Source organism: Monodelphis domestica, chromosome 4, assembly GCF_027887165.1.
Source record: "Monodelphis domestica isolate mMonDom1 chromosome 4, mMonDom1.pri, whole genome shotgun sequence".
NCBI classification, from domain to species: Eukaryota; Metazoa; Chordata; class Mammalia; order Didelphimorphia; family Didelphidae; genus Monodelphis; species Monodelphis domestica.
This window is the reverse complement of record NC_077230.1, coordinates 445,998,647-446,017,688: the sequence shown is the minus strand read 5'-3', so window position 1 is coordinate 446,017,688 and position 19,042 is coordinate 445,998,647.

Below are 19,042 nucleotides of genomic sequence, written 5' to 3'. Positions count from 1 at the left end.
CAAGAATTGTTGCAAGCGGACTTCCGGGTAAGCATGGCAGCTAGCTAAACGTGGTTTACTCACTCTTCCCAACATACACCGACAAGGACTACTCCCAAAAGACCTTAAGAATCATCTTAAGGAGGAGCGGAGGAGCTGTAAAGTAAGGCGCAGAATTGAAGGTGCATAGGACCGGGGCTTTACCAGTCTAAAGAGGGTGAAAGGGCTTCCACCCAAACGTGAGCCCACCCAGCCTCCCCAACTCACACATACAGGGCCAGAGCCAGGACCAGCACACACTGAGATGAGCAAGCAAGGGGCGCCTCTGAAACGAGGAGAGGACACATTTGTGACCTTGGGAGCTGATTAGGAGAGCAGGGGACCCCCCCCCCCCACATGGCAGCTAGGCAGAAAACGCCAACACGTGAGAGAGTGCAGAGGTCAGGTGCTCAGAGCCAGTGCACCCGCCATAGGCAGGGAGTGAGCCAGTAGTGCCTCTGGAATGAACAGGGAGCGTTTTTGGGTCCTTGGGAACTGACTAGGACTGCAAGGGACCCACACCCAAAAGCAGCTAAAGTGGAAAACCAGGAGGACAAGAGAACACAGAAACTGAGCTCCCCTGGAGGGAGGCACCGAGAAAAGCCATAAAGTACTGTGGAGAATTGAGAGCCTGCCTCTGCTCCTTAACTCCATACACAAAGAACTTGCCCAGCTGACTCAGATTTCTGACTAAAGAGGGAACTGAGAACATCCAGAAAAGATGGCTAACTGTGCACAGGAGCCTTGAAATACCTCTAAGAAATAAAAAAAGAAAGCTGTCACCATCGAAAATTTTTATAGAGGAAAAACCCAGGCTACAGAGGAAATACTGGACAAAACTAAAACAAAGGCAAAAATGAAAAAAAAAAACTGAAAATTGTCCACAAGCCCTGGAAGTGTCTCAAATATAGCTTATCATCAGAAAGCTAGAAGCCCTTTGGAAAGAGAAGTGGGAAATGGTTCAAAAAGAAAATCAAGAAATTATTTTAGAGAACCAAAAAATTACAGCTGAATGCCAAAAGATTAAAGGCGAAAACCAGGCCTTAAGGACCAGAATTGAGCAACGGGAATCAATAATCTTGCAAAACAGCAAGAATTAATAAAGCAAAGTCAAAAGACTGGTACAATAGAAGAAAGCATAAAATATCTCACTGACAAGGTGACAGATCAGGAAAACAGAGGAAGGAGAGACAATTTAAGAATCATTGGTCTACCTGAAGAGCCAGAAATAAACAGGAACTGTGACACCATACTACAAGAGATCATACAAGAAAACTGCCCTGAAATTCTTGAACAAGGGGACAAAAATCAACATTGAAAGAGTTCAAAGAACACCATCTACACTAAACCCCCCAAAAACAACTCCCAGAAATGTAATTGCCAAATTCCAGAGGTTTCAAGCTAAGGATAGAATCCTGAAAGAAACCAAAAAGAAACAATTCAGATACAAAGGAGCACCAATCAGGATCACACAAGACCTGGCTGCTTCCACACTGAAGGACCGCAAGGCCTGGAACACGGTATTCAGAAAGGCAAGAGAACTGGATCTTCAACCAAGAATCACCTATCCATCAAAACCGACTATATACTTCCAGGGGAAAGTATGGGCATTCAACAAAATAGAAGATTTCCAAGTATTTGTAAGGAAAAGGCCAGAACTAAGTGGAAAGTTTGACATCCAAACACAAAGATCAAGAGAAACATGAAAAGGTAATTATGAAAGAAAGGGAAAAGGAGAAAAATGCTTCTCTTTAAAAAATTTTTTTAAATTCAAACTCTCTTCCTTAAGGGCTAAAATTAGACCAAATTATATATATATATATATTAATATATGGGGAAAATGTTAAGTGTAACTCTCAAAAATGTTTTCATCATTATAGTAAATAGAAGAATCATTCATAAGAAAAGATTAGGGCATTAAAGGCTATAAAATGATAAGGGGGGAAAGGATGAGGGGGGATCGACAGTATTAAGAGATACTTTAAGAAATAAAATAAATAGAATAATCTTTCTCACACAAAGATACACATGGGATGGGGAGGGGAAGAATTCTCCTATAAGAGGGAGAGGAAGAGAGTGCTAATAGGTGATACCCAAATATTACTCTCACTGAAATCAATTCTGAGAGGGAAGAACATCTAGACCCACTGGGAGCTTAAAGTCTATCTTATCCTACAGGTTAAAGAAGAAGGGGAAACTAAGGGGGGGAGGGGGAAAGGAGCTCAAAAGATAAAAAAGGGAAGGGAAGGAGAGGAGGCAGGGAACTTAAAAGACCCCCCCCCAAAACAAGAAGGGAACAAAAAGGGAGGAACCAGAAAGGGAAGCATATTAAGGGAGGGTATTAAGGAGATTGACTAAAAGTAAATCATTGGTTTAAAAGGATATAGCAAAAGAAGAAAGGACAGAACTAGGAGAGGATATCAAAATGCTAGGGAATTCAAAAGTGACAATCATAACTTTGAACGTGTATGGGATGAAATCACATATAAAACATGGACAAAAAGGAGAGTGGATTAGAATCCAGAATCCTGCAAGATACACACATGAGGTGAGTAGATACTCACAAGGTCAGAATTAAAGGATGGAGCAAGACTTTTTGGGCCTCAACTGACAGAAAAAAGGCAGGAGTTACAATCATGATATCTGACAAAGCCAAAGTAAAAATAGATCTGATTAAAAGGGATAGGGAAGGTAAATACATCCTGATAAAAGGGAGTATACATAATGAGGAAATATCACTAATCAACATGTATGCTCCAAATGGCATAGTACCCAAATTTCTAATGGAGAAAGTAGGAGAACTGAAGGAGGAAATAGATAACAAAACCATAATAGTGGGAGACCTGAACCTACCACTATCAAACCTAGATAAATCACACCAAAAAATAAATAAGAGGTAAAAGAGGTGAATGAAATCTTAGAAAAATTAGAATTAGTATATATATGGAGAAAAATAAATAGGGACAAAAAGGAATACACATTCTCAGCACCACATGGCATATTCACAAAGATTGACCATATACTAGGTCATAAAGACATGGCATTCAATTGCAGAAAAGCAGAAATAATAAATGCAACCTTTTCAGATCATAAGGCAATAAAAGTAATGATCATTAAGGGTACAAGGAGAACTAAATCCAAAACTAAATGGAAATTAAATAATATGATTCTCCAAAATCGACTAGTCAGAGAACAAATCATAGAAACAATTAATAATTTCATTGAAGAAAATGACAATGATGAGACATCCTTTCAAACTATATGGGATATAGCCAAAGCAGTACTCAGGGGAAAATTTATATCCCTAAGTTCAAACATTAACAAATTAGGGATCAATGATCAATGAATCAGACATGCAAATAAAAAACCTTGAAAGTGAACAAATTTAAAAATCCCAGGAGAAAACAAAATTAGAGATCCTAAAAATCAAGGGAGAAATTAATAAAATTGAAAGTGATAGAACTACTGAACTAATAAATAAGACTGGAAGCTGGTATTTTGAAAAACAAATAAAATAGACAAAATGCTGGTCAATCTAATAAAAAAGAGGAAAGAAGAAAATCAAATTAACAGTATTAGGGATGGAAAAGGAGAACTCACCTCCAATGAAGAGGAAATTAAGGCAATCATTAAAAACTATTTTATCTAATTATATGGCAATAAATATGTCAATCTAGGTGATATGGATGAATATTTGCAAAAATATAAACTGCCTAGATCAACAGAAAAATAAATAGAATTCTTAAACAATCCCATATCAGAAAAAGAAATTGTACAGGCCATCCCATCAGAGAACTCCCAAAGAAAAAATCCCCAGGGCCTGATGGATTCACAAGTGAATTCTATCAAACATTCAAAGAACAACAAATTCCAATACTGTACAAACTATGTGACATAACAAGCAAAGAGGGAGTTCTACCAAATTCATTCTACAACAGAAATATGGTACTGGTCCCAAAGCCAGGAAGGCCAAAAACAGAGAAAGAAAACTACAGACCAATCTCCTTAATGAACATAGATGCAAAAATCTTAAACAGGATACTAGCAAAAAGACTTCAGCAAGTCATCACAATGGTTATTCACTTTTATCAGGTAGGATTTATACCAGGAATGCAAGGATGGTTCAATATTAGAAAAACCATCCCCAAAATTGACCATATCAACAAGCAAACCAACAAAAATCATATGATTACCTCAATAGACGTGGGAAAAGCTTTTGACAACACTCAGTCCTATTAAAAACACTAGAAAGCATAGGAATAGAAGGGTCGTTCCTAAAAATAATAAACGGTATATATCTAAAACCATCAGCTAATATCATCTGCAATGGGGATAAACTAGATGTATTCCCAATAAGATCAGGAGTAAAACAAGAATGCCCATTATTACCTCTATCATTCAACATTGTACTAGAAACACTAGCAGTAGCAATTAGAGAAGAGAAAGAAATTGAGGGTATTAAAATTGGCAATGAGGAGAACAAGCTATCACTCTTTGCGGATGACATGATGGTCTACTTAAAAATCCTAGAGAATCAACCAAAAAGCTAGTGGAAATAATCAACAATTTTAGCAAAGTTTCAGGATACAAAATAAACCCACACAAGTTATCAGCATTTCTATATATCTCTAACACATCTCAGCAGCAGGAATTAGAAAGAGAAATTCAATCACCTTAGATAATATAAAATACTTAGGAATCTATTTGCCGAGACAAACACAGGAATTATATGAACACAACTACAAAACACTTTCCACACAACTAAAACTAGATCTGAGCAATTGGAAAAACATTAACTGCTCATGGGTAGGACGAGTCAATATAATAAAATGACCATCCTACCCAAACGTATCTACCTATTTAGTGCCATACCCATTGAACTACCAAAAAACTTTTTTACTGAATTATAAAAAAAAAAAACGTAACAAAATTCATTTGGAAGAACAAAAGATCAAGGATATCAAGGGAAATAATGGGAAAAAAATGCAAAGGAAGGTGGTCTTGCAGTCCCAGATCTCAAACTTATGTGGTCATCAAAACAATTTGGTACTGGCTAAGAGACTGAAAGGAGGATCAGTGGAATAGACTTGGGGTAAGTGACCTCAGCAAAACAGTCTATGACAAACCCAAAGACCCTAGTTTTGGGGGACAAAAATCTACTATTTAATAAAAACTGCTGGGAAAACTGGAAGACAGTGTGGGAGAGATTAGGTTTGGATCAACACCTCACACCCTACACCAAGATAAACTCAGAATGGGTGAATGACTTGAACATAAAGAAGGAAACTATAAGTAAATTGGGTGAACACAGAATAGTATACATGTCAGACCTTTGGGAAGGGAAAGATTTTAAAACCAAGCAAGACTTAGAAAAAAAATCACAAAATGTAAAATAAATAATTTTGACTACATCAAATTAAAAAGTTTTTCTACAAACAAAACGAATGTAACCAAAATTAGAAGGGAAGCAACAAATTGGGAAACAATCTTCATAACAAAAACCTCTGACAAAGGTCTAATTACTCAAATCTATAAAGAGCTAAACCAGTTGTACAAAAAATCAAGCCATTCTCCAATTGATAAATGGGCAAGGGACATGAATAGGGAGTTTTCAGTTAAAGAAATCAAAACTATTAATAAGCACATGAAAAAGTGTTCTAAATCTCTTATAATCAGACAGATGCAAATCAAAACAACACTGAGGTATCATCTCACACCTAGCAGATTGGCTAACATGACAGCAAAGGAAAGTAATGAATGCTGGAGGGGATGTGGCAAAGTTGGGACATTAATTCATTGCTAGTGGAGTTGTGAATTGATCCAACCATTCTGGAAGGCAATTTGGAATTATGCCCAAAGGGAGATAAAAGACTGTCTGCCCTTTGATCCAGCCATAACACTGCTGGGTTTGTACCCCAAAGAGATAATAAGGAAAAAAGACATGTACAAGAATATTTATAGCCGTGCTCTTTGTGGTGGCAAAAAATCGGAAAATGAGGGGATGCCCTTCAATTGGGGAATGGATGAACAAACTATGGTATATGTTGATGATGGAATACTATTGTGCTCAAAGGAATAATAAAGTGGAGGAATTCCATGGAGACTGGAACAACCTCCAGAGAGTGATGCAGAGCGAAAGAAGCAAAACCAGGAGAACATTGTACACAGAGACTGATACACTGTGGTTCAATCAAATGTAATGGACTTCTCCACTAGTGTCAATGCAATGTCTCTGAATAATCTGCAGGGATCTATGAGAAAAAAATACCATCCACAAGCAGAGGACAAACTGTGGGTGTAAAAACACTGAGGAAAGGCAACTGCTTGACTACAGGGGTTAAAGGAACAAGATTGAAGAGAGACTAAATGAGCACCTTAATGCAGATACCAGCAACATGGAAATGGGTTCGGATCAAGGACACATGTGACACCCAGTGGAATTGTGCGTCGGCTAGGGGGGGGGGGGATAAAATGATCTTTGTTTCCAATGAATAATGTTTAAATATATAATAAATAAATACAAAGCTTAAAAAAAAAAGAATTGGTGCAAGAACAGTAACATCAGTACAAAGCTCAGTCATTTCCTGTCCATCCAAGTCAACATCTGCATGAATTACATGACTTTCCCAGGATTTTACATCATCAGCTTTTATATTACTCTCATTGGTCCTTAAATTCTACATCTTAGGATCATTGTTCCCATTTACAATTTCATTATTATTATTTAGGTTATTTTCTTCATTAATTTCTCTTACCATACATTCATTAGGATTTTCTATTAAATTTATATTACAATGTTCCTTCTCTGTACAATTATTTACACCAACTATATCATCCTTTGACTCAATTAATTCATTTGTATCACCATGTCATTACTCCCATTTTCATTTATCCTCAACTCATTTGCAATTATATCACACTCATTCCTTGATTCATTCCCCTGTGTTCTCTGGGCAAACCTTCATAAGACACTATTCTTACTCTGGCCACCCTTTCTAACCTGGCTATATTTAGGTCTTGCTCCAACATTTACCAAAGAATGCATAGTATTTAAATCAGGTAACTGTTGTCCCTGGCAACAGGCATTTTGACATTGATTGGTATACCTAGTTTGATTGTTATTATTTACATTCCATCTATTTTATTATTAGAATTATCACTATTTCAGTTATTGTTTCTATTATACCCATTACTTGTCTTTTAACCTGATTCCTAAAGTGGCAGTCTCTGTACAGGTGTCCAATGTGATCACATAGGAAACACCTCCTAGGGCGTGATCTCCTCTCATTTGGTTTATAAGTCTTATTAGTATACCTTGGCTGTACAGATCTTAATGCAGCCAAAGCTTTTATTTCTTTGATTTCACTCTTTAGCCTTTGATTCAGCTTCCTTCAATTTTTTCTTTAAGTCCTCAACAATAGTATCCTTGTTATCATCCCTTTCCTCCGAGTCTGTAATCAAATATGTGGCCTTCCTCTGTAGATCATCCAATTCGAATTCCTCCCAGTCAGGGTAATTTGTTTTAAAAAATTGCCTGATGTCTGGGACAGCATTTTTAACAAAGACCCTCTTAATATGTGCAATTGAGTTCTCTTCCAGGGAATCCATTCCCAATAAAGTTTCAACTGCCTCAGTTATCCTTCCCAGGAAAACCACAGAAGCTTCAGAGAACTTCTGCTTGCTTGCCTCAAATTTTGACCATGAGTTGGGCCTTTTGGTATACCTTCTCATTACCTCCAGAATTGCAACTCTTGCCTCTACTAACGTCTCATAAACTTCCTCTTCAGATAAACTTCAAATCCTCTGGCCAGGATTGCCATAATGGATCTATTCTAGTTTCCTGAAAAAATTTGGTTCTTTCTCTCTTAGTCAAGACCTCCTTCATCAGTAGGGCAAAATCATTAAAGTCAGGATCATATAAATCAATTTCCCTCCGCATCTCATTAATCACCCTATTAGGTTCATCATTAAAAAGTGGCGTTTTCTTCCTGATGGACTCAAGGTCTTCCGGGGAAAATCTCTTTATGTATTTTCACTTTATGGACTTCATTTTTTTTACCACAGGCATATCTCTAAGTGGGCACAAAGAAATTATTCCTGCTACTTCCTCTTTATCTAGTCTATTTAAGTTTTCCCCAGTATTGTTTACTCTATTGGTATCTTGTGCAAAGCTTTGAGTCACATTTAGGTTTATTAAGTGCTCGAGGGTATCTAGTTGGAATTTCATTTGCATAACCATCATCTTCAAGTCATCCCTTCTAAATTAGGTCACCAGATATTTTAGATGCTTAACACAGAGGCACACAAAGGCATGAGATTCATAGACCACACAGGCATAGATTACAGCCAAAGGGACATAAGCCATAAGGTCACAGAGCTTAACATCCATTAGGGGTTTCAGACAGTCCATAGCAAACACATAATGACAATAATTAGGGAACATTACAAATATAAAATATGGTACATACAGAAAAAAGTTGAAGAACAGAAACAGTACATTACTAAACATGTCTACAGACATGCCAGCTTGCATTGTAAGATTATTGCTACAATGTATACTGTACATAAACTAAAGTCAACAAAATAAATTTCAAACAATCAAAACATTTTTTTTCTCTTAAGATGGCTGCCAGCGTCTGTGGTGCAGCTTCAGGACGTCAACCCTCAGAATTCTATATAACCCCCTAAGCTCCTAGCTAAGTACACAGAGAAATATACAATCATACAAGAAATAAATACAATATACAGATTCTTAACCTAGCTGGCTCACCAAACTGTTATGATAGGATTTTCTGAGTAAGGGAAACACAAGAGGAAAAAACATATAAAAATCTACTTTACTGTTTTGGAAGGGAAAGGAATAAGGGCATAGGGATTTACTTATGCTTAGTCTTATTAAAAAAAAAAAACTAACTAGCTATTTTATCTAGGTTACTGAACTGAAACTTAACCAAATTCCCAAATCTTACTCAGCAGGGATCAAAAAAAAAAAAAAACCAGAGCCAGGATATGTTGTTAGATGTCCAAGCAAATCCTGATGTCCAAGTGAGACTATATGTTGCCAGCAGCTAGATACAGGAACCTTTCCTCAGGGAAATCCTCTTCAGACTTTCCTCTTGACTTCCTCAGGAGACCAGAAGAAAAAGTCCGTTGGGGCAAGATGGAGTCTTCCCTGATCCTCCAGCTCAGGCTCCCATGTGACCCTTGGTCAGATGCCACTGTCCATCATACCTAGGTTTCCACTTTTCAATTTTTGTTGTTTTGCAAATTGCAAACCTTTCCATCCTTTATCACAGTTTCTAGTCTGAAATAGCCATTTTTCAGCGTGGAAAAAAGAACCACGTTCAGCGTCTTTCAGGAAAAATGCTATTGCAAAGCATGCTTGAAACTCTGAAACAATTGTTTGAGTTGATAGAGCTAAAAAGTGCAGTTTGGATCTGCTTAATTCTTTTCCTAGGAGATTTCATTTTCATTCGAGATTTCCCACTTTATTTCCCTCTCCTCAAGAATATGCCACAGGCTAGGCTGCTCATACTACAAACAAACTGAAATATTTTGACAAAGTTCTAAAAGTCTTAAATACTCTTAACATGCAGAATGGATATTCTGCCCTGTGCTTCTATGAGGAAATTCAGACCTCTGACAAACAAAATCTAAATGGATATAAATATGGGGGGAGTATTTTTTGGATGAGCACCACTTAAGTTAAATTGTTGTAGAGTCATTTGGTTTGAGTTATCATTTTCTCAATATCTATTCTTATAGTTATCATTCCTAAAGTTGTGGTTTCCATTATCATTATTATAATTTCTATAATAATCATTTCTGTAATTGTTATTAAACTGCATATTCCTTCTGATTGTCTTAAATAAAATTCTAAACTCTATCATTCTGTGGCCCTTCTCACAGAATTGGCAGGTTACGATGGATAATTAGATTCCTGGAGAGGGGCAAGTGCCATTGGATGAGTATCATGCCCACTGTTCAGTTTACCAATCTCATCTGTTAAATGTCAATTGTTTCTAAATTTTCTCCATCAGATCATTATTCTCTTCCTCCTTTTGTTTCCCTTTGAAACATATAGAGATGTTTTCCGCAATTATTCAAAGGCCATCTGTGGCCATCTTGGGCAATGTGTACTAAAATAATCCCTGATCACTTGGCAACAGTTATTGACAAAGTGCCTTCTATGTCTTATGCAATTTTCTTTATAAAGGTCAAAACCCAGGTATCTACCCCCAAACTCAATTATTCTGTGCATGAATCTGGAGGGTGTCTCTTCCTCATTTTGCTTAATTCTTTCAAATTCTGCCCACTAGTCTGTACTGCCTGCACACTCTCTCAGGGCTATTAAGATGGCCTCCCTACAATGGTATACTTGTAATTAACCCTCAGAGTCGTTATAGTCCCATTAGGGATCCTGAGATGGCTAGTGTGCTGCATTGCACCCCTGGGATTTATTGACATGAGAAATTATTTTATTTTTCTCACGTTCATTTAAAAAAGCCTGTAGCAAGTTTTAAACGTCTTGGTAAGATGGATTATACTGAAAAAAAAAGTGTCATCTTTTTCGTTACAAGAAAGGGATCTTGTTCATATGTAGGAACATTTCATGTGAATTCATTTGTTTCTTGGGGAGTAAATGATATATTGTGCCTTGGAGTCACCACATCCCCATTGTGTCCTATTTCTCTAGTCGAATTCGGTACCTGTGGGTCAGTTTGACTAGAACGAGTTTCTTTAGAAGGACAAGATTTCCTTGGGACTGGGATTGGTTTTTGGGTAGGAGGACATTTCCTTGGGGCTGGGATTGGTTTTTGGGTAGGAGAAGGAACGGGAGAAACTGAGAATTCAGAAGTTTGGGTGTCAGGAGAAGAGTCTTGAGGATTAAGTTCAGCCAAGATCTGCCAACCATGAGAGAACAAGTCTGTTAGATGAGCTATAAGAGAGGTGTTTTCCATCTCCATTTTGGGGGAGGGAATTTCCTCATTTAGAGGTTCAGAAACAAGTTTGTCAGGTTCAGACATGTTTTTGGTGGGGTCAATATTTGCCAATTGATCCTGTAAGAAGCATTTTAAATTATCCAATTGGTTTTGCATGTTCTCCTATATTTTAGCTTCAAATTTTTGCATGTTTTCCTGTATTGTAGCTTCAGATTTTTGCCTGTTAGCATGTCTCATCACAGTATTTAGGAGTATAAAAATGAAATTACTTATTAACATAAGAAATTGGAGGTATTCTGAAATCTTTAATGTCCCTAATTCTTCAACCATGATACAAATGTCATAGAATGTAGTATTCATATGAATACTACATTCTATGACATTTGTATTAATTGTATTAATTTATTTACCTCTCCATGTACCATTACTAATTATTATTTTCATTGCATTGTGATCTCAGGTTGCATTTATTATTTCTGCTCTTTTGCACTTGTTTGCAATGTTTTTATGCCCTAATACATGGTCAATATTTGTGATTGTACCATGTGCTGCTAAAAAGGTATGTTCCTTTTTGTCCCTATTTTTTTTTTCTCCACATATCTACTAACTCTACTTTTTCTAAGATTTCATTCACTTCTCTTACCTCTTTCTTATTTATATTTTGGTTTGATTTATCTAGTTCAGATAGAGGAAGGTTCAGATCTCCCACTAGTATAGTTTTTCTGTTTCATCCTTGAGCTCCACAAGTTTCTATTTAGAAATGTGGATGCTATTCCATTCGATGCATACATGTTGAGTACTGATATTTCCTCATTGTCTATACTGCCTTTTATCAGGATGTAATTACCTTCCCTATCTCTTTTAACTATTTATTTTTAGTTTGTCTTTGTCAGATATCATGATTGCGACACTTGTCTTCTTTTTATCAGTTGATGCCCAATAGATTTGGCTCCATCCCCTTACTTTCAAACTATGCATATCTACCTTCCTCATGTGCATTTCTTGTAGACAGCGTATGGTAGGGTTTTGGATTCTAATCCACTCTGGTGTTCTCTTGCATTTAATGGGTGAGTTCATTCCACTCACATTCAGTTCTGATTACCAGCTGTGTATTTCCCACATTTTGATTCCCACTCCTAGTCCTGACTTTTCTTCTTTCACCATTTCTGTCCACAACAATGTTTGTTTTTAATCAGTCCCCCTAGTTCTCACCCTTATTTTATTTCCCTTTCCACCCCTCCCTTCTTATCCCCCCTTATTTTCTTCGCAGTCTTTTAAAAACTACACCCCCACCCTCTCCCTCCCTTATACTGCTTCCCTCCCCACTAGTACATTTGTTACCCTTCTCCTTCCCTATAGGGTGCAAATCTATTCTCTGCCCCAATGGATTGGATTGTTTTTCCCTCTTTGGGTCAATTTCCATGCACGTAGGAGTTGAGTATTTCCTGTCTCCAACCTCTTTACCCTTCCAGTATACTGATGTTCTCCCCCCTCCCGCCATGAGCTCCTTTGTGACATATAAATTTACCCCCTTTTGTTTCTTTTCCTATTTCTTTTGGTATTAACCTTTTTTGTAGCTCTAGTTGTATATATATATACACACACACATATATGTATTTATGCATACATATATCTATATACCAATTTATGTCTTATTTCATCCTATACAGTTTTTCACTGTTCCCTCTATATGTAATTCTTCTAGCTGCCCAGGTGATAACAACAGTTTTTAAGAGTTACCAATGACCACTTTTCTTATAGGGATACATATTGTTTTAACTTATTGAGTCTCTTAAAAGAAAAGAGTTGTTGTTATTGCTTTATTTTGTTTTTGTTTGTTTTTCTTTTTCCCCTCTTTTTTAATTACCTTTTAATGGTTCTCTTGAGTTCTGTGCTTTGACATCAAATTTTCTGTTCAGATCTGGTCTTTACAAATTCTTGGAATTCTTCTATTTTGATGAATGACCATACTTTCCCCAATAAGAATATAGTCAGTTTTGCTGGGTAGTTGATTCTTGGTTGTAGACCTAGTTCTCTTGCTTTCCAGAATATCATATTCCATGCCTTTCAGTCCTTCAGTGTAGATGCACCCAGATCCTATGTTATCCTCACTGTGGATATCTGAATGACTTCTTCTTGGCAGCTTGTAACATTTTTTCTTTGGTCTGATAGTTCTTGAATTTGGTTATAATATTCCTGGGTGTTGTCAGTTGGGGATTAAGTACAGGAGGTGATCTGTGGAGCCTTTTAATATCCACTTTTCCCTCTTGTTCTAGAATATCGGGGCAGTTTTCTTGAATAATTTCCTGTAGTATTGTGTCCAGGCTTTTTCTTTTGTTATGGTCTTCTGGTAGAACAATGATTCTTTAATTGTCTCTCCTTAAATGATTTTCTAAATCTTGTGTTTTTTTAATGAGAGGTTTCATATTTTCCTCAATATTTTCATTCTTTTGGTTTTGTTTTATAGGGTCCTACTGCCTTGTGAGGTCACTTAATTCTAGTTGTTGTATTCTGGTTCTTAAAGACTGGATTTCATCCCTGGCTTTTTGGTCATCCTTCTCCTTCTGCTCTGATTTTCTTTGAAGGTCAACTTTCATCCTTTTTGCCTCATCTCTCATCTCCTTTACCTCATCTTTCATCTCCTTTGCCTCATTTTTAAGCTGGTTGATTTTGGCTTTCAAGACACTATTTTCTGTTTCCAGATGACTTATCTTAGTTTTTAAGTTCTTTTCCCAATTGTCTTCAGCCTCTCTTAATTGTGTTTTGAATTGCATTTTGAGTTCTTCCAAAGCCTGTATCAAATTCACTGGGATGTCTGATTTATCGTTTGATGATCCTCCGTTCCGTTTGCTCTTTGCTTATTGCCTGTACAGAAGCTGTTTATTGTAATTTCTTTCTTCTTTTTATGTTGTGTGTTTATATTTACCCCTTCTTTGCTCCCTGTATTTGTCTATGCTCTTGCTCCTCTCATTTTCTTTTTTGGTTTTGGGGGTTTCTGTCAGTCTCCCCTCTTGGAGCTTTGACAGATGATCTCTCAGTGCAGTCTGTCAGGGAGGCATATTAGAGTTTGAGCTTCCCTGTCCTCTGGAGGCTTTTGATTGGATTAAAATCCAGCAGCCTGTGGGGGAGAGGTGTTGGAGCTTTAGGTTCCCTGACCTTTAAAGACTTTTGATGGGATTAAGTTCAGCTGGGTTGGGCTCAATGTGCTCTGAGGTCAAAACCTCCTGGAAGGCTGGAACAATATGGAGGGTCTTCGCCTCTGTGACCAGGCTACCCACTCTGAGCTCCATCTCCAGCTCCTTCCCCACCACCTGTGTTCAACGCTCTGAGCCTGGTAGAGCCCTGTCCACAAGGTACACCCTCCACACAAGTGCCTTTGCCCGCCCAGAGTATCCCACTGCCATTGGAGGCTTAACACTCTAGGTGGGGGAGGAGGGGTCCTGGGACCTTCCTTCTGCCTTCCCCTTCAACCTGAGTGTTCTCGAATTCCAGCTTTTGGGGGAAGTACCTTTTGGATTGAGGGCTGCAGGACGGTTCCTTGGCTGTGTCCTGTTGTTAGATTTGATTTTTAGTCCCCTAGGAACATTCAGTTTGTGATCAGTAAGGAAGGGTTTTCAGAGGTCTGAACTCTTGCTACTTCTAAGCCGCCATCTTGACTCCATCCTGGTTTTTGTTTTTTTTTACTTCTCACTTAATTTTAAAACTAGAGACACATGGGGAGCAGGACAAGACCTAAACTTCCTCCAGGTTTCTCTCAGTGCTAATTGAAAGTAATCTAGGCAGTATTGTCAGTGAGGGTTGCATAATTGGTTTGTTCCCTAAGGGAAAGGGAATTTGTATGTAAACAGCTTCCCCAGTCCTGCTGCTTTTAGATTAAAAAAAAAATCTGTGTTCAATTTAAATTAAAGAGTATATATAGAAAAAAAAAAACATTTTATACTCACCTAATCCCGCAGCTGTGTTTCAAACTGCTTAAAAAGCTGACTTGATGAATTAATAAAGTGAGAAAAGGCAGAGGTTTCACAGAAATTTGAGGGTCCTAGTCACACCCTTCATGGATTAGCCAGACTAAAAGGATAATTTTAGGGTTGTGACCTAATCTAAATTAATTTGGCCAACAGAGAAAATCCCAGATAAAATACCCAAGTCAGTTTGGAAATTTATGGTGATTTTAATTAATATAGAGGGAAGGAATTAAGGAGAAGAGAGAGAAGAGGGTATAGGATTTCTCTCTCCTGGCCTGTGCCAGAGGGAGTTCAAAAACCTCTGCAACAAGATCTTTGAAGTAGATAAGTGAGGTCAGCCAGGCCTGCCAGGGAGGCCTTGGAAGAAGTTTGGGGTGAGTTCAGGTTAGGACACAAGAGAGGAAAAGGTATGTTTTGAACAGAAGAAAAAGTATGAGAATTCTGGATAAGGGTTAAAAGGTTTGTTTTTCACTACCAGGAACTTAACCAGGAACTACCAGGAACTTAGTGTGTACTTAACATAGAGAAACCTAGAGAAACTTTATGTATTTCCGTGTCCCATTAAAATCATATAACTTGCACCTAACAGGATAATCTAACCTGTTCATTTTTCAATATTTTTCATTTTGGTTCCTTTTGGAGGATGAGATGCAATGAGGGTTCTAGCCCTATGGACAGAAATATAAGCAACAATGCCCTTTGGAGAATAGATTTCTCTAACCCCAGGTGTAGTGATTCCACAAATAAATTAACTTACTTATTATTCTCCAATTTTAAAAAGACATAGGTGACATGCAGAAACACTTCAATAATTCCCTCCTATGTATAGAAAACTGCGTATCCCTATTGAATTGCCCATAGTAGAACATACTTGGCTGTTGACTACATTCAAATAGAAAGATATTACATAAACCCTCCTTACATTTAGGAAGAATGAGATATTTTAGGGATTTCCTCTTATACATGAATAGCATGAACAGATAGTCCAATGACCAATTCTTGGTTTTGTGGGATATAGAATGACCTCACATTAGACTGAAAACAGTCACATTTTACAACCTGCATTATGCTCCTACATTTCCCTGCCTACTTGCACTGATTATAGAAATTTTCCATCAAAGAAAAAGCACATACAAGAGTATAACCATATTAATGCTGCTCCTTTAGATATCAGCCTCAGTGCATAGACTGATTCAACACTATTTGACTTTAGGGAAGATTCAGAGGTGTCAACAGGGTGATAATAATTCTACTTTACAGGAATGATCAGGTGGAAAACATTCGTATTTAGAGGGAAATGACAAAGGGGGATTCTGAATCAAAAAGGGATCCTACTCTCACATGTGCTGAGAATCATGCCCTTGACTTCTGCCACTCAGCCTGTGTTTGGGATCACATCCCTTCTGAGTAAGTGGTGGATTTTCTCTGGAAAGGTACGTAGATTACTGACTTCATGATCAATGGTCCATCAGACAATTACACCTGAACTCAAGAATCAAAATATTAGTTGCAGTCCCAAAAGCTTTTACCTCAAATGGCAAATCTTACCAATTACAACTTAGTGCAAAAATTTTCACAGGATTGACCCTATTGTGTAATTTATAACCACAGGTACACAAATGATAGTCTACAAGGAATGAAAAAAAGATAGGTTTATTCCAGAGGGACCAGTCTCACAACAAAGTCAGACATCCAGTCAAGACCAGAAGGATGCTGAATACCATGGGAGACTTTCTTTTATACCCCAAAGAATTAGACAACTTTTTATACCAGTACAAAAATTATTCAGGTCAGTGATGAAAATAGAGAAATGTGGGTTGGTTGAAGTAATCAGGACCTCCTGGGCAATGTTAGACAAATTAATGAAATATGATTGGTTCCTGAGATGTGACATGGGAGAGATATTGGGTAGAGAAAAGTGCTTATAAGATGACACACAACAGGAAGTCTGAACATTCGATTCTGATTTGGATTCTGGTGCACATCCTAATTCAGACTGGTGCACTGATGGAAGGAGACACTCTCATGAGCTGGTAAAATTCTGATTCATTTGGACTTGCATTCTGATTTCAGATTCAGATTCTGAATACTGTGTTGGATAATCGGCTCAAGAAAAACATTTACTCTGGTGAGACTCCTGCCTCCTTGCCGTCAGAGACTGTCTTTTGAGAGGCTCTGCCTCTTTGGGTTAGAGATTCCTCTTTGGACTGAATGGTCTTGGAATGGGTATCTTTATGTAGTTAAGATGCTCTGATGATACACCTGATTGGAGAGATTCCTAAGGACTTCTACCTGGAGACTGGAACTTTGCCTGGGTGGTGAGCTCAATCTCTTCAGATAGGATTTAGGGCATTTAGCTAGTCAACTCCCTATCTCCTTCCTATGTTTTTCTCTTTACTATCTCTACCTTGCTGTAATAAAGTTACTAAAGCTACTAGCAGCCTCTGGACTTCAGAGTTAATTTTTATAAACCAAAACCACAGCAATGTTTTTTTAACTCTTAAATTTAGCAAACTAATTTTAGGCAGAAGTCATTTGGTAATGAATTAAGAATCACTTGATAGATCGGGGGGAGGGGGGAGGGTTGGGGAGGGGAAGCAGATGGTCCTGGACTAATGATGCATAAGAATGAGTTGGGTTGAGTAGTAACTGGTTCTGAACCAAAGGTGAGCCATCATGATGTAGAAAAGATCACAAGTTAGTGTGCCTAAAATAGCAACTTTGAAGGGTGGGGCCGAGGTCTATATTAAAGCAGTTATTTACTTAATTCAAAACCTTAATATTTATACCAGAATATTCACAAAAACCCCCACTGAAATTATGGCTTATGCCAACTATGTTAGAATTACAATTATGATTACCTCAAGACTACTGATAACATTAAAACCTAATCCTCATATAAGGGGGTGAGGGGATTTTTCTCTCACGATACACAGAGAAGAGATTTCATTTGGTTGTTTTATTTGATTTTAAGTTAGAACTTATCCTAGTATAAAGATCAATTCTTAGAAATCATTGCTGTACCATAGTCAAATTAATACATCATCAATGATCCCATTTCCTTAGTCAGAACTCCTATAACTCAAACAAAATCTGGTTTTGCAAGGCCGATTGCTTTGCCCACTCAATTGACTTCTTAAAGTCTTATAAGTTTACATATAAAATGTTTTCTCCTTTAACCTTCCCATAAAAGTAATCACCCACCCTTTTTTTTCTTTATTCTCTTTTTCCATATTTTACTCCTCAAAGAATCCCAATGCTCTACACTACATCTGATAGGATTTTATCCCACAGTATCACAATTTATTTATCTGGGAGTTTTCAGGGACATGAATTTGCTCCCCTTTAGAACCTCCAATGTTTTCCTTTCTGTAGTAAGAAACATAGTTCTTGAATTCCAATGAAAAGAATTACAAAATAGAGAAGGGATTTCAAAACAACTAATACTAGTTGGTTGTTTCCAAATCCACACTTTTCCCTTTTCCTTAAACCAGAAAGAGGGTTAAGAAATCTGCAGACAGTTTAACTTTTTGGTAGCCCCCTCTCAAACCTGTGTTGATATTTTGAGAGACAAGGTGCACTTGCACACCTCAAATCCTCCATTTTTACTTCATCAGAGGGGTGGGAGTTTTGCTCAGTCACAGAAATCAGCCAACTGCATCATGACCCCGAGTCCTTGGAGAGAATGGTCTGAACAGTACAATTCAGGTCCCTTATCCTTTCCACATCTTCCCCATTCCCTCTTATTTGTATGTTTGAAAAGACCTATATGTGCCAGCAAAAAAAAACAGGAAACTAATCAGTGCCAATTAACTAGGCAATAGCTAAAACAACTGTAATAGATGAATACTGATAATGAGGAAAAATGATAAGCATTAGGATTTCAGACAAAAAGTCGTTATCGTAGTATTTTTTGCACAGTATGAAATTTGGGATGTTTAATGAGGGCTCCTCTGTGGGACAGTCTATGAAGACTGGGAGACAGGAAAATGACTTTCCTAGTGAATCGGGGACATTTAATCTCCAGCATAATGTGCCCAAATATAAGAATTTAAATTTAAGTTTCATGCTAAATATGAGAATTCTAAAGAAACATTGTGGTCACCAAATTAAAAA